The sequence below is a fragment of the Rattus rattus genome, chromosome 2 (assembly GCF_011064425.1).
Source record: "Rattus rattus isolate New Zealand chromosome 2, Rrattus_CSIRO_v1, whole genome shotgun sequence".
Taxonomy (NCBI): domain Eukaryota; kingdom Metazoa; phylum Chordata; class Mammalia; order Rodentia; family Muridae; genus Rattus; species Rattus rattus.
Window position 1 is genome coordinate 147,806,451 of NC_046155.1, and position 25,750 is coordinate 147,832,200.

Genomic DNA, 25,750 nt, shown 5'->3' on the forward strand with positions numbered 1-25,750 from the left:
GGGGTCAGAAAGCGTGGCATTTCAGTCCAAGTGAAGGGAAGATGGTGTCAAGATGAACTTTTTTCGACATCAGGAATGGCTTTTTGTTGTGTCAAATGGACAAAATAATCTTCTAAAGGTTCAATCCCTTTATTTTCGTAATGGGAATTTTTTTTACTGGTAGAAGACTTAGAAATTATAACTGCCACCGCAGGGAAAGGAGTACAATACCCAATAATAATATGTAGGCACTTGGAAAATATTATTTTTCTACCTTTGTCTCACAATTTTGAAAAAGATCACATGAAAATGTCTTCAAATGTCACAATTCAAATATTTTTTTAGATGCAACCAACTGTAGCCGACAGTGCTAGACCCTATGGTTCAATCATTGAATTTATATCTCTTAGCATTTCCAAACATGAAAATGTTTCCTCCTGGAGTTCCCTAGCAGTTATACAAGCTCACTTTACTAGTCATATGTTTCCTGGGATTTATACCTTTAAGGACAGAGTTTATGCTTCTGATCTACAAATATTCATGCTGTGACCTTTTACAGCGCTTTAACAAACACACCGCTCTGATCTCTGGCTGCAAACACTCAACACTGTTTAGCATCAATCATACTCCTGTCACTCCCCAGACAACCAATGTCATTGTACCTATGTGCACACATGTGCATGTGCTTGTATGTATGTGTTTGTATATGCATGCATATAAGATATAGTGTATATGCATATATGAAGAACAACCATCCATTTTTTATCAGTGTCACAATATTAGAATTAGCAGACAATGCTGCTATTCCAATCTTTTTGAGTTTCTGGAGGTTCTGGAGTCACTGACACCATGTATAGGGATAATTCCACTTGTTTGCAAAGACCACATTGTTTTACCTTCTCACAAAGGTCTCTGGGTTGTAGTAAGTTGCAACAACTTATTAGAAACAAGCTGAAATAGAAATAGAAGTCCAAGTGCCCTCATTTTATGCTGGTCTTACATTGATGAAAGTGATAATTAGACGTGTGCAGTTGCAGGTCCAGTTTTCCGCTTCAGTGAAAGAGGCTCCAGGGATAGCATCACATTGCAGTCAGAAAACTTGTGACGTTCTAAAGTGTTTGCAACTTCATAACATAACTCTTTAGTTACAGTCACCATTGGCTGTAAGAAGTTAGGAATGGATACCTTCCTATGTGTTTACTGAGAATTGACTCTATTTCAGTTTTCCTTTAACTTGGAAGCTTGATTGGGACCTCAGTAAATGCATGGATTTTATTACCTCCATAATTTATACTATTCCTCCTAAAATGAGCCAGTATTCAGATAAAGATTGAGCTAGAAAGCCATGGAATGTATTACTTTGTGATGGGTTAATAAAATAAAATATTTAATAGTTCAAGCACAAATTTGAATTTGAAAATTTTCTGCAACCAGAATTCAGTTTCTCATTAATGTTTGAGCATTGCTTTCAAATGTATGTACAATGTAATTCTGCCTCCACAGCCCATCCCAGTGCACACTGCTGTCACATGTTCCTCCCTGGAGCAGTGTTGCAGCCTCACCATTGCCCTCTATGTTCTTGCTCTGTGTTTTTCTATGTCTATTCTAGAGATTCAATTCTCCTTAGCTGGTGTGGTTCTTATAGAATTTCAAACATATGACAAGTTCCATGGATCAAATTTCTTACTGGATCATCTTTTAGTTAAAGATTAGTCCCTTAATTTTTATTAACACCATCTACTCTCCTTCACAACTTTATGTTTATTATTTGCTTACTGGCTAAACCACGAATGTCATGGTAAATATGAACTCAAGTATTACAGAGAGGTCCAACCATAAAGAGTTATTTATGACAAAATTTCAGCAATATATTCTTTTAATATTGAGTGGTTATACTACTTAATTTATTTGATAATAGATTGTTTGTTACTTATGAGAAAGTAACAGGTGTTAAAATTGTTAAACTATATAAAACTATAAACTCTAAATTTTATATAAGCTATATAAAATTATAGCTATATAAAACTAAATAAATTATATATCTATATAAACTATATGTAAGCTATATAAAATATGTATATATAAACTATATAAAACATCAACTAAAATGGTTGTAAATAAATATTTTATATCTAATATAGTCATAAAACAGTAATAAAATTAACCATGAAATAACACATTATCCCTTTATCTAAATGTTTACTTTACTGTTTAAGAATTTCAAACATGAGTACTTTTTATGTATTATATAAAATTATAAATTAAATTTATAATACAAGCACATATACATCCAAGAAAATGCAGAAACAAGAGAAAAAAAGGTAACCTGTGGAATTTCAAACTTGTTAAATGTACTCTTAATCAATAAGCTTAGCAATTTTGATATTCTTCCCTTATTTCCCTTCCCTCTGGAGAAAATTTATTAATTTGTGTAGGTCTACTGATAAAATTAATATTTATGTTTTCCCCCGTAAAATTACTCATCCTTTCCTAAAATATTTACCATCTTTTTTCAGAGAATCTTCTCTTAAATATTTACATATTTGTTTTACAATTTATCAATATAGTCATTGAATGGAAAACTTACAAGTAAAGTCATTAAGAGAGGGATATGTTTTCCCTTGTCCAGGGTTCAAGTTTCTTAGAGAAGATGAATTTTCTTTGGATAACAGTAGCACACATGATTCATTTGAATACTTTTCCTATAATTACAAAACCTTCATATAAAATTGGGGTTTTCAGCTTTTCCTGAAATTGATGGTGTCCTAGAATTCTCAGCATGACAATCCACCAGGACCTGAGTCAAGGCAGCAAGCTAGGGAGATTTTATGCAAATGACTAGCTTGATTTTTATTTCCTGGGATTTCCACCATTTATCATTATTTATCTGATACTAATAGGTTTACAAATTAAAGGTTTCTTGGTGAGAAAACAATTGCTTCTACGTAGATTGTTTGCTTCTCTGCTCAAAACTACAAAACATGAAAGATAACCTCCCTGAGCAGTGTATTTGTTATTCCTGGGCATGTAATTTATTCAACATCAGCTTCCTGCCCCCATGACTGCAGTGCTCACCTCCACAGTCTGAGGATGCGAGAATGCCAGTACATTTAAGCAGTGTTTACTATGCTAATTTCATTAAAGATGTTGTGATAAGCTTGCATTACTATATTGATTAATAATTAAAACACTACCCACTTCTGAGGTTGCCGCCACTGCCAGAGCAGCTAGCTGTGCCAGATCTACAAGGAGACCAGCTATCCAACTCCCCCCTAACCTCCCACCCTATGCCAACCCAATTCCTGCCAGCCACTGGATCCTGGAATTTTCCCGAAGGTCTGTTTTAAAAATGGTGGATTAGTATGAAGTTCTGGGCATGCAGACACCCATCTCACCCGAGGACATTAAAAAGGTATATGGGAAATTAAGTCTTTCTTAAACTGGAATGGATAATTAAATATTCTGTTTAATTGATAAAATGTTGGACTGGGTGTTAGGTACATTTTATGCTTTTAAATTACAAAATGATAATAATTGTGTTCAGCTTATGTTTGAGAGAAAAGTTTTAAATTAGAAAGGATGAAAGGTAGGTTGATGTTATTATCCAGGTGAAGGGAGGTACAGGACAGAAGGAGGCTATGGAATGCTTGGGGCTAGCATGGTGTGGACCCAGGCCTCAGAACGTAATGGTAACAGGCACAGTAACAACCCACTGAGGAAAAGTGGGTGAAAGCAGCTGACAGAGAAACAGCCAGAGAGTACAGAGTGGGAACTCACAGGAACCAGGACGTGTGTGCACCTCTTTTAATTTTACCACCACAGGAAACAGACACTTAAATGGCACCCAGAAAAAAGGTAGAGGCAGAGTAGATATTCAAACAAGTAGCTAAGACATATGAGGTATTATAGAGTGCAAACGGAATGACCCATCTATAACAAAGAGCAAAGACAGGTAAAATGGTGGCAGTGGAGGAGGAGGATGTGGAATTCCTACTGCCATTCCATTTGAGCTTGACTTCACATGCTAGAAAACAGATGAGGTCTTCAGGGTGTTGGTTTGTTTGTTTTTGTGGAAGGAAGCCATTTTCCTTTGACTTCATTAAAGATCCATATGATGAATTTTTTGGGGAACTGACAAGGTTCCTGAGGAACTAGTAGCCAACAGGCTGGCTCGTTTTCCTCTGCCTTCAGTGGATTTCCTACTTTTAGAGGTGGGTTTCCTGCTTTAGACACAGGCTTCACTGTGTGCAGGTCACTAGATCATGGAGGTCTCATTCTCTTCACTGTCATTTCTTGGTGCTAAAAAGGGCAATTTCAAATCAATATCAACTTCATCTAAGATAACTAATGGACAACAAGAAATCACTACCAGGAGACTTATGGAGAATGGTGAAGAAAACTATATGGTGAGGATGAAGGACAGTTAAAGGCCTTGATGATAAATGGTAAGGAGACCTACTATGCTTGGATAACAATTTAAAAGCTCATATTTAGCAAAAGTGTTAAACCATAACAGGTATCATTTGAAATATAACATGAGATATTTTTGAAGATTTCAAGTGAACTCAGCTTTTCATATAACTCTAACTCTTCTAAAGTATTTATAAAACAGATCATTGGAGCCCCTGTTTGAGTTTATGGCTAGGAATCATAAGATAAACTTCATTTTTTTTCTCTTGAAAATTGTTGAAATCTCTGGGTGCAGTTTGCTCTAAACAAAACAAAATGTAATCTGAGGTGAGCCCTGGGACTCTTGAGTAGTGCTAGAACAAAATAATTTTTTTAATGCAAGCTCAAATATCTTCCCATTGTGTTGAAATGTGAGTGAGGAGGGTCAGCACGCTGTGTAGTTAACATTGCCAGCTAAATCTTCTGCAGAAATATTTCAATTTTATTTTAGTATTTCACAATGAGTGCTATTATTGAATCAGTGGCAACACATTTTTGATTTAGTGTAAACTAAGAATGTTTTCTAGATGTGCATAGATGTTGGCAATCTTGTCAGTTCTGAAAATTGTTTAAATATGTAATGTTAAGTTTAGTTGAAAATTTGGGTCTTTGTCATTTACTTAAAACAAAACAAAACAAAGCAAAATAAAACAAAAAATCACCACCCCTTTCCATTGAATTAATACTTGAGTATTTTCATACTGCATTCTACCTATGTGGAAAACACATTAGGAGACAATATTTAAGAAGATAAACATAGAAAATGATTTCTGTAAACTGTAGTTTTTTTTAATCCTTAACAGTAGACAAATGGGACCTCATATAATTGCAAAGCTTTTGTAAGGCAAAGGACATTGTCATTAGGACAAAATGACAACAACAGATTGGGAAAAGATCTTTACCAATCCTACATCTGATAGTGCTCTATTACCCAAAATGAACAAAGAACTCAAGAAGTTAGACTCCAGAGAGTCAAATAACCCTATTAAAAATGGGGTACAAAGCTAAACAAAAAATTCTCAGCTGAGGATTATCGAATGGCTGAGAAGTAACTAAAGAAATGTTCAACATCCTTAGTCATCAGGGAAATGCAAATCAAAACAACCCTAAGATTCCACCTCACACCAGTCAGAATGGCTAAGATCAAAAACTCAGGTGACAGCAGATGCTGGCCAGGATGTGGAGAAAGAGAAACACTCCTCCATTGCTAGTGGGATTGCAAGCTGGTATAACCTCTCTGAAAATCAGTATGGAGGTTCCTCAGAAAATTGGACATTGTATTACCTGAGGATCCAGCTATAACACTCCTGGGCATATACCCAAAACATGCTCTTAAATAAAACAAGGACACATGCTCTACTATGGTCATAGCAACCTTATTTATAATAGCCAGGAGCTGGAAAGAACCCAGATGTCCTTCAACAGAGGAATGTATGGAGAAAATGTGGTACATTTATACAATGGAGTACCCCTTTCTGGGTAGATAAATGTTCATTTCTCCCCAGGAAAAGTCACATAATGATAAGTTTTGATTTTTCTTATATTTTGTTACTCTCCAGTCAAATGCTAAGGATAAAATAAGTTTGCAACACCCTGCTTTGAGGACCTCCCTTGTATTTTTCATAACATTTTGAAAGTGTGCGTCAGGGGTGAGAAAAGTAATTTTGCTAAACACATTTACTATTTTCTCTTGGCATTTTGCAAACTGACTGTAACTTTGTGGAATACAATTGTCAAAACATTAAAATATTATAAATATTAATCATATGCATTTAACTGTCATGCTATAAAATGCTGTCCAAAACCTTAAGAGCAAAAATTTTAAATAAATTTCTCGATTATAATTATATGGTCCCCCAGATATCACATTATGTTAGAATCAAACAAAAGAACCAGTGTATACTTATTCCAATGTGGAGCGAATGACTCTTTTGTCAAAATTATTACAAAAACACATTGAATTTGACACTTAAATGTGATGTTCCTGCTGTCCAGATTAAACTGTGAAATCACAATGGAAGAAAAGGGGAATGGCATCATATGATGAGTCTAATCCCATCCTGTGATGCCCACAGTTCACAGATGGGATATAAGTCAAGTATTAAGCATTTGCTGGATGTTCATTGGTCATTAATTTGGTTCACAAAGAATTCAGAACCATGCTGTCATTAGTGAGTTCACTAAGTATCCTACAAGCACCTAAAAGGCCAACCTTTTCTTAAAGTATTAAATATGTAACAGTCTAAGAGAGGCATTCATTCTAGAGGCTGAAAATATGGAAACAAGCCACATAGAACACTTTTAGGTTCACTGGAGAGAAATAGAAGGATAGATAAGGAAGGAGTAGCTGTAATAATTACTTTTCTATTGCTATGATAAGACATGTTTAAAAAAAAAAAGCTGTGGCAGCAGCTGAGAGCTCACATCTTAAGACAGAAAAGGGAAGCAGAGAGCATTAACTCAAAATGAACTAAAAATTTTGAAAGATCAAGTTCAACCCCGGGTGTATAGCTATTCCAGCAACATTACACATAATCCTTAACAAACAGCCCACTAGGAACTAAATATTAGATAATGGGACAAGTTTATCATTTTACCACCAGAATAGCCATTTTTGTGAAGATGTTATTTTATTTAATCATATGACATAAGGAAGTATTCCTGAGAATTTAAAATTAATTAGCAAACTAAATTAAATTTGGTGTGTATCTCACATAAGTTTAATTAAATTAAATGGTCACATTGTATGAAATCTTTGCAGTTCATTGGGGTACACACATGTATATATACATATGTACCTGTGTGTGGAATATATATGTAATATATATATATACATATATATATATTTGCGTGTGTGTATATATGCACTATCTATATTATATAATATATATGTTGCAAATATAATATAGTATAATATAATATATAATATGCAACATATACTATATAATATCATGTATATCATATACTATATAATGCATAATATGTAAATATACATGTTATGATATGTGATGTGTGAAGCTTGTATACAATATAATATATGATTATACACACACACACACACACACACACACACACACACACATGTTGTTCTAACCCAGATAAATGAATGGATTTCACACAATGTAAAATTTCAAATCATAATAATTTTATATAATCAGATAATTTTATTTAATATTGGAATACAAAGGAAGTATTTCTGAGAACTTAAAATGAAAGAGCAAGCTAAATTAAATTGAGCATACATCTCATATCATGGATAACTTTATATAAATCACATTGTGTGAAATCTATTCAGTTTATCTGAGGTACAGTATTACATATATATATGTATATACATATATATATATGCTTTCCATGTATCAAACAATATAATAATATATAACATATAATTGAATATATAATTCTCTAACCCAGATAAACTAAATAGTCCCACATAATGTGACCTTTTAAACAAATGTATCTAATATATGAATTCAATATATATTGTATGTAATAAATATACTATGTAATATATAATATATAGCATGTTATGTATAATGCACAATGTGTAATATGCAATGTTTAGCATGTAATATGTAATATGTAATCCTCTGCTTAGATATTTACTTTATGCATGTATATGTATATATGTATATATATAAAACATGATACATATGTAGATTTAAAAATATAACATTTCTAAATTTTTGAATTTTGCATGTAGTCGTTAATACTTAACAAAATAATAAAAAATTCTTTAGTAATGTAACCATGATTTCAGGACAAGAAGAAAGGCTAAGAAGCCCAGCTGACAGAAACACCATTGTTAGATAACCTTAACACTCACAGGATGTCACATGATGGCAACCAGTGGCTAAAGATATGTCAGCTTTTAACAAAGTCATATAATAACATGTGTAAGACTCTGCTCACCGAAGGGTTGAGCAGAGTCTTATTTATCTGTTACAAGTCATTTTACTATAAATTCTGCTCTCTGCATCCTCACAGCCTTGAACAGACAGCAGTACTGTGAGTTGCTGGCAACGTTTCCATCAGCAGGACACTGAAACTCTTCCAGAATGTCACAATGTTGAATGGGCCCTTGCACTCAAGAACAGCATTTGGCAGCTGCAGAAGTTTCCAAAACAAACAGAAACACACTGTGCTTAATAAATATAATTAGTGGATTTGGTCTCTTAACAATCTGTCACTATTTTTCTTAAAATAGTGCTCCAAACGACAAATAAATAAATGAATGAATGAATAAATAAATAAATAAAATACAATGTATCACTTAGCCATTTTCCATTCCAGTGTTTCTAGGGGAACTATTTTGTCAGTAATAGTATTATATTTTCCAACCACCTATCAATCATTATTGACTATATTTTCAAAAGATAATGATAAAAATGTATGGCTATTGAACTCAAATATAATGATAAGTGTATAGTGATGTAAATCTAGTCATATACATATATGTATGATATTTTATATATAAATGCATTATAAATAATACATGCAGTCCCACATTAGCTTATTTTTTCATTGACTATGACAGAATAATAGTTAATAGATAAAATTCTAGTTTGTCTGTTAAAACATGTTCTAGGACACAGGTCAAGGAGTGATTACAGGGAGAGTTTCCGTAGCCCAGCTTAAACCCTCCCCTGATTATTATGAACCATGTGTCCTAGGACTCTTGCATGCATTCTCATATACTTCAGAATTCTCTTCTACAGAATAAGAATTGGAAACACATTTATCTCAGCACATTGCTAACATGATTACCAGTGCTTTACCTGGTCCCTTAGAATCCAATAAACATTGCCTCTTTCTGTGCCCATTGCCTATTCATTGCAATCAGAGCAACTGTATTGGGAACAACGGTGTGTAACAGAATACCACTTAGAAGACATAAGCACGCCCATATTAGACGTTTAATTTAGCAAACACAATTAGTTACAGCAATTAGGGTTGTATTTATGGGCATCAGAAAGCACTGCTAATAATAAAGCCACAGAAGTGCTTTTCTCTGTTGCTGTAATTGGGCAGATTTGCAGTTTCTAGCCTGTGTTCAGCTGCTAGTGGTGTTGTGAGAGTCCATGCCTCGAACACTAGCAGGTTCAGCACATCTGGTGTTCAGTTCACATCACAAAAGCATTCAATGATGGTATGGAGCTGGGATGGGGCAATGCCTCATCTTCTTGCCTTTGAATCATGAAACAAATATTTTCTTGACTTCCTATTACAATATTCCTGATGTCTCAATAGTATTTATTGTCTATTTCGGGGAAGCTCTTCCTGGCTGCAAGATGTTCTAAAATAGCAAACTGGGCCCTTGCCCTCTTCAACATATTCAAAGTGATATTAACATGAATGAGTACAGGAAAGGGATACATGGTACTGTTTTATTGTATTTTCTAAGAGCCATCGTGGGAAACATAATGTGGTTTCCTATACTCATTTTACAGCTTGGGATTTATCCTGGGAAAGTGCTATTGTACTTAAACTGCCTACTTCCTCTTCCAACTTAATGAGAAGCTGATGCAAGGAGATTTTATTTTGTACATCATTTTTTTATGTTTTTTCTTTTGTTTCTTTCTTTCTTATTTCTTATTGCTTTCTTAAAACAGAAATAAATGTAGAGCAATGGGAGAAGTTGTCCATCACTGCTCACCTCATTCAGTCTGTTCTATCTGAACAGACGTTCCTTAATTTTCTTAACTATACAAATCCCATGTCTACCTCACAACCTTTCCATCATTTTTTCTTTAGTTTGGTACGTCTCTGTAGGCCAACATCTCCACTGTCACTGCTCCTCTCTCAAGTCCAGTTCTCCATTAGCTCTGGTGCAATCTTCTCCTCCTGCAGGCAGCTTATCTGGCTAGATGTCATTTCAGATATTCCTCTATCTCATAAATCAGATATGGATTGTTGATTTTCCATTTTTAACATTCTTCTTATAAACTAGCTGCCCATGTTAGCACATAATCAGACATACCCTACATTAAAGTAGCTCCTCTCAATATTTTCTGTCTCATTCTGCAGTTTTGTGAACCTAAAACAGAATTTTAATTATTAAACTATAATTATTAAATACATGTTAAACAAAGGAAAGAATCACTCCATTTTCTTCTCTCTTCCCACTCTCTATAAAATTGAAGGAAAAAATATTGTGAAAGTAATTTTTAACCGAGGTCTAGATCAGAAGGTTCTTAAAACAAGATTAATTATACATTTATTAAATAGTAAATAATTGATTTAATATTATCATATCTAGATAAAATTGGCAGACCACTCATTTTGATGAATTGGGATATTATTTAGAACACACACAGTGATTCTCTGAGTTGTTTAATGGGCACCCCATTCAGAATTTTATAGGTGACATCAAACTATGAAAGAAAAGTGTTTTATGTCACATATTTCTATTGTTTAGAATCATATTCATGATCAAATCTTAGTGTTTGTACACAATTATACTTGCTTTATAATGGCTTCTCTAAGGCAGTAAATATTAGCATTAAAGATTTATTTATAATATTGATTATTTTTTGTGTACTGCCTCTGGGTATGTGAATTTGATTACGGGTAACTGCAGAGGCTGGAAGAGGTTGTATGAGCCCCTGGTGCAGGTGGTTATGAACCACTTGGTGTGGGTGCTGGGAAATGAATTAGGTTTCTCAGCAGAAATAGTATATACTCAACCACTGATTATCTCAATTGTTCTTTAATGTTAATTATAAAGGATAATTTTCCCCAGCTAAAAATTTATAGAACTAGAAAATGTACCTCCCCAAAGAAGACACTTGGATGAGAAATCAGTACAAGGAAGATGTTTATTACTGTGTCTTCCCAGGAAATCATTGAGAAGCCATTTGTGCCTGCTCAAGAAAGTGAAGAGAGTCCACAGGACACCAAATCTTGCTGAGGATGAAGGATGAAGCGCCATCACGAATGCTGATAGGACTACAACACGATGCAGTTGCTTTGATATGGTTTGGCTGTTCTAAACATTTTTAATAGTAGCTACTAGAACTGCTGCCTGATGGTACTTACCAAGATGAGCTGAAACTGTGTATTTGAAGAACTGTACATACTAGTTTATTAACGAAAGTTGTCAGCAATCAAAATGACCTTCTGTAAATGTTTAGATATAGAACTTATTTATGTGCTAGATGGAGTATTAATTATTTTAAAAATTTAGATTTACCAAAATATTTAATCTATTTTAGACTGCTCTTTCCCTTATTTATATGATGCTATCATCTTAATGTCTTTTCATATTTTGGTAACTTGTTTGTCCCCCCATGATTGTGGGAACGACACAGAGCACTACGCCTCTGCTTATTAATGGAGATAATACAGTTGAGGCAACATGGTGGATTGTTCTAGGTACACCAGCGAACATCCGGATGTTCTCTCAGGATGGGAACTTCTTTCTGACAACAATTTGGCCACCGAACTGTTCCAAGCAATAATTAGGTGATTGTCAAAATGTTAGCAATGCCTTGCTGGATCATTAGTCTCAAGACTTAATAGAAACATTCAGAGGTAAGCCAAGCAAGGATGAAGAACTGATTCAGATTACCAATTTGCTTAGAACTGTAGGCTTTTGAAGAGTTAGATCTCCTGATTTGGATGTGTACAGACACTAGGTGCCAATAATTAAAAGAGAATTTTGGTGTGTAGTCTATCGCCTCTCTATACTGTAACCACAATTGCTCCCAATCACTCTCACTTGGGTATATATATCAATGTGCTAATTTAGATATTAACTGGAAACTGCAGCGACTGAAGAGAAGAAGGAAGGGGAAAAGTGTAGTGTACACGCTATTGTTAAACACAGAAAGTTCTTAAGAGAGACTGTGAGCAACTGAAAAAAATGAATGTGAACCATCTTCAGCTTTGAAAAAATGGATCTATAAATAAATGTGGCTTGTGTTGCCTCAATAAGCAGAGTGTGTGAACTACACTTCTTGATCCAAGTCTTCTTTGACTGATTCTACAAAACCTCCTTCAGGTTCTGAATTCTTACTGGTGGAAACCTTGAGGCAAGGCAATAGAGTTTATTGATAAAATATCTAAAGTTAAAAAGCACTGTTACAATTTGGTGCGGTTATAACTGAGAATCACATTTTATCCTTCACAGTTGAAAAGTGGAAGGAATCAGAGAAAGGACTGAAAGAGCTTGAAGGGGCTTGAGACCCCATATGAACAACAATGCCAACCAACCAGAGCTTCCAGGGACTAAGCCACTACGCAAAGACTATACTTGGACTGACCCTGTGCTCCAACTGCATATGTAGCAATGAATAGCCTAGTAAGAGCACCAGTGGAAGGGGAAGCCCTTGGTCCTGCCAAGACTGAACCCCCAGTGAATGGGATTGTTGAGGAGAGGGCGGTAAGGGGAGGAGGATGGGGAGGGGAACAGCCATAGAGGAGGGGTTAGGGGGATGTTTGTTTGGAAACCAGGAAATATAATAACAATTGAAATGTAAATAAGAAATAACCAATTTAATAAAGATGGAGAAAAGGAAAAAAAGACATTTAGGAAAAATTTAAAGGCAAAAAAAAAAGTCACTCCATTCGTTTCCTCGTGTATGCCAGTATTTTAAAGGCAGGTGATGATTGCACAAAACTTCAGTGGGTTTCTTTACCACTGAACTCTGAACTTCTTTAAAGTGCTTTCTTATCAGATCAAGTCCAACTTTGTCCAAGGTCATATACATCTCTAGCTTTCCCTACACTCCTGCATAGGCTCTGAATTCTCACCCTCACAAACTGTTAGGATCAACAATATTATCCTTACTTTAGAGTTTCAGAATCTGAACATCAATATCTCAGAGATTATATACAAGATTTCAAAAGTAGGAAGTGGTAACATTTGAACACAATGATTCTCAATTCATCATGCCACCTATATAGATTGAACCTACGTCCTTATTGGTGCTAATCTATTCTCTAAAACCAGATGTACCCGAGTACACAGTAGCCTCAATTTTGTAGTGGGAAGCATATAAAGCTGAACCTTTCCTAAAGGCTTCTCTGAGCTCCTCCCAGCCTCTCAGCAAGACATTACTAGGGAGACATGAGATTTTGTTCTACTCTTATCAATTCCACAAATTGACTGTGAAAGTGATTGGCACTCTCATCATTATCACACATCTTTTCTTCTCTCCCACTCCTAAATTACATTTGTGTATTACCTCATTATCATTAAGGTAACCTGCTTCTTCACCCACTAGCTCCCTGAGATTTGTCTCAACTGAATCATTCTTCGTTAAACGTTGATAGCTGTGAACTCTTATTCTCAAACACAAAGAGCCTATTCTCCCTCCAACTGCTAACTAAAATCCTACATTGAAACAATTGACTACTACATCAATCCGACTTCTTGATTTTTCATTTGAATACTACTTCATACCTCATATGTATATTATTAATGGATGGTATTTTAAACTGTGTTCGAAAGAAATTTAAACATGTCTTGAATCTGCTTTCACTAATTATTTTACGTCATTTTGTTGGACAATTAGTTCTATATATTTATTTGATATTTCTATATGGAGAATCATTACAAAATTATTGAACTCACCTACTTTGCTTCATATCTCTGGTATCATGAAAAATTATTGAATACTCACTTCATAATGTAAATGACTGAGCTAATTAATTGAGAAATAAAAGCTCACAAGGCTTTAAAATTCAAACAAAGGCTAGGTATACAAGGTTCTACCTTTAAAATCAGCTGAGTTTCTCTCACATCTTGCAGCTTTTCCTATCTGTAAGCTAAATTCAAAACTGTATTCTGGTTTGCTTTATTGTACAGTCTAAAGTCAGATAGTGGGTATGAATATGCTTTACATTTCCAAAGTGTTGCAGTAATTGTTTGACTCACATCAATTACTTAAAGACACTAGACAGTAATTAAATGGAACAAACAAAAATAAATATGTATTGGTCTCAGGTACATAACAACAACCGTCTGATGGCTTCTGAAATACAGATAATGTGGATGTCGATGTTTTGGCATTTTTTAATGGTTTACAAATTTATTGCAAAGTAGGCAGATCTGTCTAGTAAAATCCAATGATGTCCTGTGTTTTAGGTAAAAGAAGCAAACGCTGGTCTCATACCCATGGGCAGCTGCAAGATGGTTGTGTCTCTTTTGGAGGTATTAAAAGACAGTTTTATGGCCCTGTTTGCTACTTCCCAGATGCTGCTTGTTTCACACACTCAAACCCTGACTAGAAAGCCTTTGCCTCCCTCCTTCCATCACAAGAGCCCTGAGATCACCCTGGATCTGCTGCCCACATCATGCCATGTCTTTTTCTGTGGAGTCAGTTGATAACCTGCATTAATTCCATGAGGTCTAATTTCACTTTCCATGTAAGGCACATTTTCTCAGGTTCCAGGGAGTTAGAAGTTGGATATTTGGGGAAACCCTTATGTACCTATCACTGTCTCATGAGAAACTGGTAATATTTTTGCCATAAATCTGTGTGATATGATATCATACCAATCATGAGATAAAAATACAAACTAAATTGAACTAAATCATTCATCACTAAGTTATTAAAAGCACCCATTTCTTCATTTAGTAGTCACATTGACAAACTTTAATAATATGTTTTAAATATTTAAATTTTTCCTTAAGTACTTAGCTTTAGATTTTGTTGTGGGTCTAGAATTAAGCTACGGTACATATTTATTCTTTTAACAAATCAATAGTGATGATAATCTTTTCTATGGAGAAAATAAAATGATGAAAATATAACCTAATAGCATTTCAGTCATTTCAAACCCATATATTTTGAGGTCAGCAAGACGGATCTATGTCAGCAGGTAAAGGTACTGATTGGCAAGCCTGAAGACCTTTCTTGGATTTCTCTGGTAAATATATAAATATAATGGAAAGAGAGAACTCATTCCTAAATTATGTCCTCTGTTCTTAACAGATGTACTCAATTTGTACATATAAACAAGCATATATCTAAATAGACATATAAATATATTTTTATAATTTGCACTTAGAATCTGAAATCTATTTAGTTTGGACCATTACACACACACACACACACACACACACACACACACACACACACACACACACATTTTCACATCAGGTATAGAAAAGTTATTTTACTGAAGTTACTTAAGACCTTTAGCAAGTACATATCCAAAAATCTGTATAAACCAATCAGCTTATTTATTTCTTCTAGTTCTTCTGGAAATGTGGGGAAGAAGATTCTCAAATGTTCTTAAATTTACATGAAATCGCTGCTTTCCTCCAGGGGTTAGGATCTAAACACATCAGTCTGTAGTGTCAGTTTATATTGACCACAACACAATTAAAGGTCTAGAGCCACCTACCCAAAATATATATGAATTTTTTTTTGCCATGTAGTAACAATAGCAGCAACAAAACCCTTAGTATTTAAAAACAGCAGAACAAATATCAGTTAAATCAAATAAATTATGAATCACATCATCATCTGTTACCTTCTAAACACACAGTAATTTAAGGAGGTTTATTGCCAGAGAGGTAGGTTTAAAAGAGCATTCCCCAAAGTGCTTTACTAGGTAATGACACATGTGTGAAAGCCAAAGGACTGATAAAATGTTTTCAAAATGCAAAACACTGAGAAAAACTCCTATATTAAAAACAAAGGCAGTGAAGCAAGGGATTTTTGTGACATAAAGCCCATGAGTAAAATCTATTTAACTAATGATGTAGGATATTCTAAACCTCAGAAGACTTTGAATTTTAAGTAATGTTTGCAGATCCAAATCCGAGTGCCAAGGATTCACATGAGAAAAACATTTTTAGAAGTGGTTTAAAAACTCTGTTTTGAGACTACCCCACCTGGAGATCCAGCCCATGTACAGCCACCAAACCCAGACAATATTGGGGATGCAGGAAGTGAGTGCATGCTGACAGGAACCTGATATAGCTGTCTTCTGAGAGGCTCTCCCAGAGACTGACAAATACAGAGGCAGATGCTCACAGCCAACCATTGAACTGAGAATGGAGTCCACAGTTGAGAAATTCGGGAAAGGACTAAAGTAGCTGAAGGGGTTTGCAACCCATAAGAAGAACACAATATTAACTAACCAGTTTCCCCAGAGCTCCCACGGACTAAACCATCATCCCAAGAGTACACAGGGATAAACCTATGGCTCCATTCACATATGTAGCAGAGGATGGATTTGTCAAGCATCAGTGGGAGAAGAGGCCCTTGGTCCCATCAAGGCTCAATACCCCAGTGTAGGGAAATGTCAGGGTTGATAGGTGGGAGGGAGTGGGTGGGGGAGCACCCTTATAGAATAAGGGGGAGGAGAGATGGGAAAGATATGTCCACCTGCTGAGGACATGTCCACAAATATAATACATGCCAATATTATCTGTTGGGATGTGTAATCACATTTCAGTCATACATGACTTTATGAATGACCACATGTAGGAAACTCGTTGCACTCTTTCTGATCTAAGAGTCTTGGAAATAGTCATCATCTTCTCTGGGTTGTTTGCTTCCCGCTGCCCACATTGCAGCCAGACAGGGCTGTTCTAGCCTTCCTTTCTAGATTGTTGTCTACTCTGTCCCTTTTAAAACATGGTTTCTGACATTACTATTGACATTCATCTGCCTTATGGCATCATTTTTCCTCTTAGCCAATCAGCACCTAGTAGAATCTTGAAGTTACCATGGAGCTGAGTAAACAATTCTGGCTCAGTGTTCAGTTGATCTGCTTCAAAACACATGTGATTTTTTCTGGCGAAAGCCAATAACCTATACCTCTACTCGTATTCGTGCCTCCACAATGTCAAGAAGGAAAAGAAACTGACATGTTTATTTAATTGGACAGTCTTACAAATTGGGAAACATCAAAATAAGGGGGGAGTGGTTAAGGGGAAAGTACTGAAGGACAAGATGGTGCCCTATCCATGGTCTTGGCTTGGACATTTCCAAGTGTTGTAACTTTTGACTAAGCATTTACTTACTCTCTAGGGAATGGAGTCTTTAGGAGCAGAGTATAGAGGAGGAAACTAGATACATTGCAGACTATTTCAACTGTTATATAGAGAGAACTGGATAAAGACACTTGGGAACCGAGAGCCAAGATGCTTCTCTTCTGTTGACATCCTCCACAGAGTTTTCCACAATAATACTTCACAGTTGGGGTTATTCAAGAGTAATGTTGAGATGAGGAAATTCAATAAGACATCTGTGGCTGTTCAATCAGCAGCTAAGATTGACTAGACTTTGCCATCAGGGTAAATTAGATGTACCTTTCTCCTTCATGTTTGCACATTTGTGTTCTCTGAAAATGTTGGGTAGAAGAAAGCCTTCCTTCCCTGACAGAAGGATAGTTTGTTACAGTCAAGGGCACAGGAACATCTGTGCTCTCCCTGGTGCTACACACTGGGTTAAAGATGGGTACCTTACTGATGGAGGAAGTTGCCACCTAGTTTTGGTAAATGGCTTACAGATAACCACACATCCCTGACTGACAGTACAAACTAACTCCTAATGTGATTAGCTAGGATATGGTGGCATATACCTGCAATGTCAGCCCTTGGAAACTGGAGGCATGACATCCAAGGAGAACACCAGAGTCGCTGTTGGACGGTAACTTCAGAAGAGCCAATCTGAGTATATAAGGCAATTACTCAAGAAATAAAATGAAACGAATAAAATTTAAAAATTACCATTCCTGGTTTTAGAAAACTTCTGCCTAAAGATCACTAAGATAGAAGGGGGGATCACAGGGCAGTAAGAAACCTAATGCTCTTGATAACTTAAGCAACTGGCCATTTATCAAAAGACCAGACCAACAGTACCTGGAGAACTTGAAGAAAATTAAAAAAGCGTGGTGCAGGGGATGGAGAGGAGAGAATATAGAAGAATAGATGTAAGGTAAACATAGAACAGGGAGGTGTTAACTATGTCAAACAGAGAGCTCAGCATAGAATACTGAAGTCAGACAAATGATATTAAAAAGTAAATAAAAAAACACACTGGATAGAAATTGCTCAGCACTTAGCAAACAGATTAGGATTTAGTGAACATAATAGGTCAACAGACCAATAGACCAGGAAGGATCCTGAGGCTGGGACAGGGTGTGAATACCTGGAGCAGCTTATCAGGAAAAACACCTTTGGCTTTCAAATTTTGTCTTCTGATTCCTTAAACACTGTTGATGCTTGACAATTATGAAAACGAGCATTCGATGAATACACTGTGGTACCAATTCTTAATGCAGTATCTGGGCTCTCTGGTACTTTTCTCTCCAGGCACAGGGATGGGAATGGATGTGGGATTTCAGGGTGTGGCTTTTTAAACTCCAGGAACTTCTAAAACTGTGCAAACAGAGGTCAAATTTCCTCAAGGCCTCATTTAGACATTTGATTTTCTCCACATAGCCTAGTCACTCTGCTCCATTCCTTTAGACTGTATGTAGAGAAACTTCCCAGGGAAAAAAATATAAAAACTATGCTGCCATGCTGGAAGAGCAAACATCATCAAGGTGGGTCTTCATTCTCTGTATGACTGACCAAATATCTCCTGCACATAGAAAAGCCACAGATGCTGACACTGGGTGGAAGGGGAGGAAATGCTTTCTCAGGAATTCAGTACAGAGGAGGGGATGGCAGGGAATGGAGTTCAAGTCATGCATGAGATAGTGCTGCCCTCCCTACTTGTTTGCTTTGTCTCTTTTCTTGCATTAGGACTGTGCTAATTCTCCATTTTGGTATTGTATTGCAGACAATAAAAAAGGTGTTTGAGAGGGCAGAGGAGCTGAAGGAGACGATTCTAAGGAAGTACAAAGAAGAATACACAAACTACCAGGCAGACAAGGTCAGTGAGGAGGAGCAAGGAGACAGGATTGTGCGTCAACTACATTGTCTTTTCCTAGTACTGTCTTGTGCTGTTTCAGTGGAGTGTGTGATTCAGTGAAAGAGTAACACATGCATTCTGCACAGCTGTATACACATGCTCACACACACACACACACACACACACATACACACACACACAGAGTAGAGTATTGGAGTAAGAAGATTGAGACAAAACATTACTAAAGACAGATAGATATACAGGAACTGAGTAAGGAGGATATAGTTGTTTTCTACCACATCAGGGATAAAGACTCTATGCCGAGATATCAGGCCTGAACAGAACTACACTTGGTTAATATCTATACTTATAAGACTTTTCTTCGAAGAATTGATGTATTGACCTAAATTCTTTTACCTTCCTGCAGAAAAATAAAGAAGAGTAAATAGCCCAGAAGTCAGCCTTCTGGGAGGACATAAGGGAAATCATGTGTAGGGCAGGATTTTCTAAATGGGCTTCCTTTCCTTTTGCACAACTCTATGATGAAAGAAAGAAAAGTGGAGAGGTGGGCCCTGGAACACCATTGCCAGCAAAAGAAATCTCTGCCATCTTCAGTAAAAACAATAAAAGCATAGGTTCAGGAGGTGTCAAGATGGACATCTCAGTTTCTACTCAACTTCTGTTCCTTTATAATGTACCTCAGCAAAGGACAAGACAGCCCAGGGTCTTAAAACATCAAAGGGAGAGAAAAACAGAGATTCATGCCCTGATATGGGCTGGGGCTACATGAGTGTTATGAGTAGGTCTGAATGCTCCAAGAATTGTGACAAGTTGTTATCTCTTAGCAGGTTGGATACGAGTATCAGGTGACCAACATTCTAATTCCTGTCCAGGAAGAAGGCCCAGATTATTGTTTAACTGAAAATGAGGAGGAACTCTTTTTCATCCAAGAAGAACTGGACCTCCTTAGGGTGGATTCACGTAAGCAAATAGACCTCAATGACTGAGGGTTTCTCTTGCCTGTCTCTTACAAACATCCTGCCTACATCCTCATCTGAACACAGTCAACCCATTCCAGATCATCTCTGAGCACAGTCAATAGTGTGCAGTTCAAGTCAATGGAGCATTTCCTAGTACTTTTACAGCTCTTCTTATTTTACATCTTACTTGAAGTAATTCTTCAAAGTTCCAACTCCATGTGAGTCTGGCAGGAGAATAATAGCTTGCCCAGGTGTACAAGAACAAAATATACAGACAATATACTTAAAAGATGGAGAAATGAAACTTAAATAATTAAGGGAGTCCTTTCTGATGAGTGTGTTTTTTTACCTATGAAGAAGTACTTTGTGCATACCCAAAAGCTTCTGCATGCAAGGTATTCAAGTGTTTGCACCTGCCCAGCATACTTCTGTTGATTTTCAAGGGTACACAATAACTTGCCTAGAGAGTCTTTTAAATGGTTCTCTCATTTTTAAAGACTGGAACTCGAGAAACATGTAAAACTTTTTGTAATGTGACAAGTATAAGTCCAAACCAGGTGGTTTATTTGTAGGTTTTGTGAGATCACTTGTACTTCTAGACAGGCCTTGGGAAGGCACTCTCCTGGGACTTCATGATCTTCAATTGATTGTATAAATTCTTATTGCTATGCCTAACTCAATAATATATTATGTGCAATGGAAATTTGGTGTTTTGTGCCGTGGGACACAAAAAGGAGATCACATAGAAAATGCCCACCAAGTCACATGAGGCAAATATGGGAGGAGGTAATATAGGTCAATATGGGTAGCAGAGGAAGAACTAAAACACTTAAGGTGATTTAGTATTACTTAGGAGGAGGGAAACAAAATGTTCATGGGGGAAGGTACAGTACTGGAAAGAGATACACGGCATTCCTGCATCAGTGAGCATTTCTGTTGGCTGGGATTTGTGGTTTCTTTAGAAAAGAATGCCTAATATGTGCTAAAAATCACTCATGAGAATGATGCTATCCATTGTCTGGTATGGGCAGGAAAATAGTGGCAATTTTGAGTAGAAGGAAAACTCTTTGGGCTATTCTGAGCAAAAAAAAAAATGATGTGACCAAAGCCTTACACAGAAGTTAAAATGAAGGTGTTGCAAGGCTGCTTGGGAAGGGAAGATCAGGTAAGGTTTGGAGGCTGATACCATGGACTGATCATGAGGGGTAATAGCTGTGTGGTGAGGAGGGAGGTGTTGGGGATCTCAGAGACCTAGTGAATGGGCATAGAGGTTGAGGAGTCTGTGACAGAGCAAGCTTTCAGTTGGACTCATGGAAGTGACAGTGATGCTCTCATAAACATGAGTCAGGTTTCTAGAGGGGGACTGAATTTAGAAGTAGGGTTCAGTCTTAGAATGTGGAATTTAAGGCATCTGTGAGATGTTAAACATTGACATTGGGAGGATATTCTGGGAAGCCAGAAGAGGGAAATGGGACACTTATATGTGATGATAGCTCAAGAACCCAAGAAAATGGGGAGAGCTGCTGCCAGAGAAACAATTCCCTGGCAGATGAAGAAGTTTAATGAGGGGAGCAGAGAACAGAGTGGGGATGAAGAAGCAAGAAGACTGTAGTAGAACTGGAAATGAGGGTCACAGAAGCCAAACAGCAGGGACCCTGGAAGAAGGCATTCAGGATGAAACCCAGGGACAAGCTCCAGCAGCAAAAGCATCCAAATCTCCTACAGGAGTTCTGAGGATACTGGATTCCTGAATTATAAGCCATAGAGGGCAAAGACTGCAAAGGTGAAGAAAGTCATAAAGAGCTGGGGTTCCTCCTGGAACCCTAGCATTCAGTAGGGTGAGACTGCTGGGTGGAAACAACCAGAGCTAACCTTAATAGTGTGCCTTGAATCAAAAGGTCACTTGGTGACATGTATTGGGCATTGTGGAGTCTGTCATGAAAGTAATACTAAGGCTTGCATCTAGGTCCTAGATTCTATGGCAATTTGAAGTGCAGAGGATGTCCTTTGGGAATGGATTAACAGAATACAAATATGCAGGAACTTTGAAATGGTTTGGACATGATTTGTTCTTATTTTTTGTTTTCCTTGCTTTTTCTTTGACTTCACTTTTGTTTTTCAAATGCTTGCTGTTTTCAATTATAGCTTACTTATTAGTGTATATGCATGAACAGGGTTGTGTAATGGCTCATGGATGAAGCATTTATGTGCATACAACTTAGAGTAAGAAAAAAGAACTTGCCAGGAGACTGCTTTATTTTTTTTTTTTTTTGGTTTTTTTTTTCGGAGCTGGGGACCGAACCCAGGGCCTTGCGCTTCTTAGGCAAGCGCTCTACCACTGAGCTAAATCCCCAACCCCAGGAGACTGCTTTAAATTTCTCAATTTCTTCCTCTGAGATTGAACCCCTTCTTGTTCTCCCCATCTCTTCCCTGATTTCTTTAGAGTTCCCATTTTACATGTGCCTCTCTTCCATGCTAACAGTGCTTCAAGTGCAATGGGTACATATGTAACTTTTACAACTGCCTTGCATGGCTTACCATCTGTAAGATTGATCCCCACTCATGCATGCCATTGTCTGATGGGTTTTTACATCTGGTGATCTGGTGAAGAACGGAAGGGAAGGAAAGGACAGAGGCATAGTATGATCACGTGACAGTAGTACAGTACCACATCAGAAGGACAGAAGTGATTTTTCTTCATATAAGGAGATATCCCATGGATCTCAGAGGCAGGAGTGATGGTATACAGCTGAAGACCCAGAGAGATTGTTGAACCAATGATTGAAGTAGTTATCAGAAATATTGGTGAAGAAGAAATCAGTCTGATGTTGGGAGGAGGAAAGCAGAGGTGGGTTAAAAGCTGAAGGACAAAACTTGACACGGTTTAAATCAGACATCAGGTTTAACTAGGCATGGACGAATAAAAGCATCTTATCCTCAGAAAGCAACAATCTAAAAGTAACTGTATTGGTTTGAATACTCCTGGTCCAGGCAGTGGCACTATTAGGGAGTATGGCCTTGTTGGAGGAAGTGTGTCACTTTGGGGGTTTGCTTTGAGACCCTACTTGCTGCCTATGAGATAGTCTTTTCTTGTGTGCTTTTCAAAATGAGGTAGAACTCTCAGCTCATCCAGTGTAATGGCTGCCTGGATACTGTCATGATTTCTGCTATGATGGTATAGACTGAACCTCAGGGCGATAAGCTAGCTCCAGTAAAATCTTGTCCTTTATGAGTTGCCTTGGTCATAGTATTGCTTCACAAGAATGGAAACATTAGCTATGAGTCAGTGAAAATACTCAGTTCATTTTGAAATTTATGAGTTAGGAAGACAAAACATGATTCCCTTTTCCTTCTCCACATGATGTGTGTCTGCATGGAATGATTTTGGAAATCACAGAGACAGCAGTTGTTATTGTTCCTTGGGAGTCCCTTCTGAGATGGATTTACATAGTTGGCTGGTCTAGCTTAGAATTTTTGGCTTCTTTTTTCTTCTCAGACCCATCCAACCCAAAGAGCCTTCTTATCAAGTGTAGACCTACATACACATTTTGGATACCAAAAGAAGCTCCCTGAATCCATAGCTGTGGTCTGTGCCCCCAAGTACAAACAGTAAGTATGTGAGATTCAGGTCTAAAGGTACAAGAACAAAATCATCAATGGCTCAAAACTATTTAAAACCTGTCTATGTACATAATGTCTTAACTGATTGCTGTAAAAGCCTTCCTTTAAGGTGCATATTCTAGTGATCACCAGCTACTCTTAAAAGATATGATGACACCAGTGCTGGTTTTCTAAGACCACCTCCCAAGAAGTGACCTCAAGAGGCAGGGATTGAATAAACTCCCCAGGAAACACTGTGTAAGAGTTTCGTGTCTTTTCATTCCCAATGCCACGTTAAGCTGAATTCTTCAGCACAGGTAGTGTTGATCAAGCACTAAATCATCCTGCTTTCTCTTATAATAATTTTTTGTACACTTAATGTGCTACAGGACCAAGTTGACTCTGATTTTAGAATTTTGTCCCTTGTTTCCTAACACTGATCGATTAAAACAGACCTAACATCGAGGGACCACAGACATCGACCTTGAGGTCCAGCGGGTAGTTGGTGCTTTAGCTTCTCAGGACTATCATGGGGTGGCATCTCAGAGGAAAAATGAACCCAGCCCTCTTAACTTATTCCATTATACCCTTGACTATCAGTGTGAGGAACAAGGGTCAGCCAAGAATCTTAAAGAAATGATGGATTAAAATCAGCCCCGTGTATTCTACCCCCAGTCCCATCAGGAACCAGTAAAACACAGACCTTTACCCAAAGCAATGGTTGTAGCCATTGGCAACCTGGTGCCCACTGAAACTGACCCTAGCCTGCTGCCTGTGGGCTCAGAGATCCTGGTGGCATCGAGTCTGGACATGCAGGCCAGAGCCACTTTCCCAGACAAGGAGCCAATGCCACCTCCCAATACCTTCTCCCACTTACCCTCCCATTTCATGAAAGGCACCATCATTCAGCTGGCCACAGGGGGCGGGAGTCGGCGGCACGGGGGGGGGGTAGTTGAAGCGGGTAGAGGATCTCCTAACTCAGGCCTGTGCATAGAGCTGAAGTGAGTGGGGGGCAGAAGATCGGCTCTAACACAGTCATGGATATTCAGGAGAGCCAGTGGCCTGGCAAAGTAAACATTGAGGTGCCCCCTGAGCACCCCTTTTTTGTACATGGCCAGGGTTTGGTCCTCCTGCAGCCCTGGGCAGACTGCATGACTCTCTGCCCTGCAATCGGCTACAGGAGGGAGATGTCTGCCTCTCTATCAGTTTACAGAGCTTGAACAGTAACTCAGTTTCTCAGGCCAGCTGTGCTCCCCCCAGGGCAGCTGGGTACACCCGAGAAAAACCTGAGAGGATGGTCTTGGGGCACAGAGACCTGTATGACAGTGAGGGGAAGAACCAGCCTTCAGGAGAGGGTTCCCGCGTGGGAGAGCCCTTCCAGCTTGAACCTGGTATCCAGGCTACTGGCCAGCCCCAAGCTTCCAAAGACACAGCATGCAAGGGGAGGAGACACAGGCTGTGCTGTTCCATCCCTCTTTCCTTCCACAGGAGGTAAAGCTGTCCACTGAAGGGCAATTCAATGCAGAAAAATGAACCTCTTTCCCACCCCAGGACTGGGCTTTCTCCCCAGAGGTGAGCCTCACCTTGAGCAATGAGAGGATTTGCACATGTCAAACGGAGAATGGCTCTCTTGGCAGTAAGATTTGGGGGAAATAGGCATTGAGACAGACTCTGAAAGCAGGACGTGTTGCTCATAGCTGCATGGCATCCCCTCAGGATAGCTGTAGAGTATGCTGAGATGGGGAATTGCAAGCCTGGAGCAATGAGGGGTAGGAGTGCACATAGGATAAGAAACCTTCCAAAGTCAGGGCCTCCCTGTTTTTTCCTACTCGTCCCAGGCTTCTGCAAGGGAAGTACAGGCTTTGGGAGCTGGTGGCAGAGGAAGGAAGCAAAGAAAGAGCCAAAAATGGTGATCACAGC

The 25,750-nt window shown here is 37.7% G+C and overlaps 2 pseudogenes; both read left to right on the plus strand.

The window, feature by feature from the left end:
* The first annotated feature begins 3,328 nt into the window (after window positions 1-3,328).
* On the plus strand, window positions 3,329-4,459 carry LOC116893283 (annotated as a pseudogene).
* Window positions 4,460-17,978: 13,519 nt separating this feature from the next.
* On the plus strand, window positions 17,979-25,363 carry LOC116893284 (annotated as a pseudogene).
* Window positions 25,364-25,750: the final 387 nt, after the last annotated feature.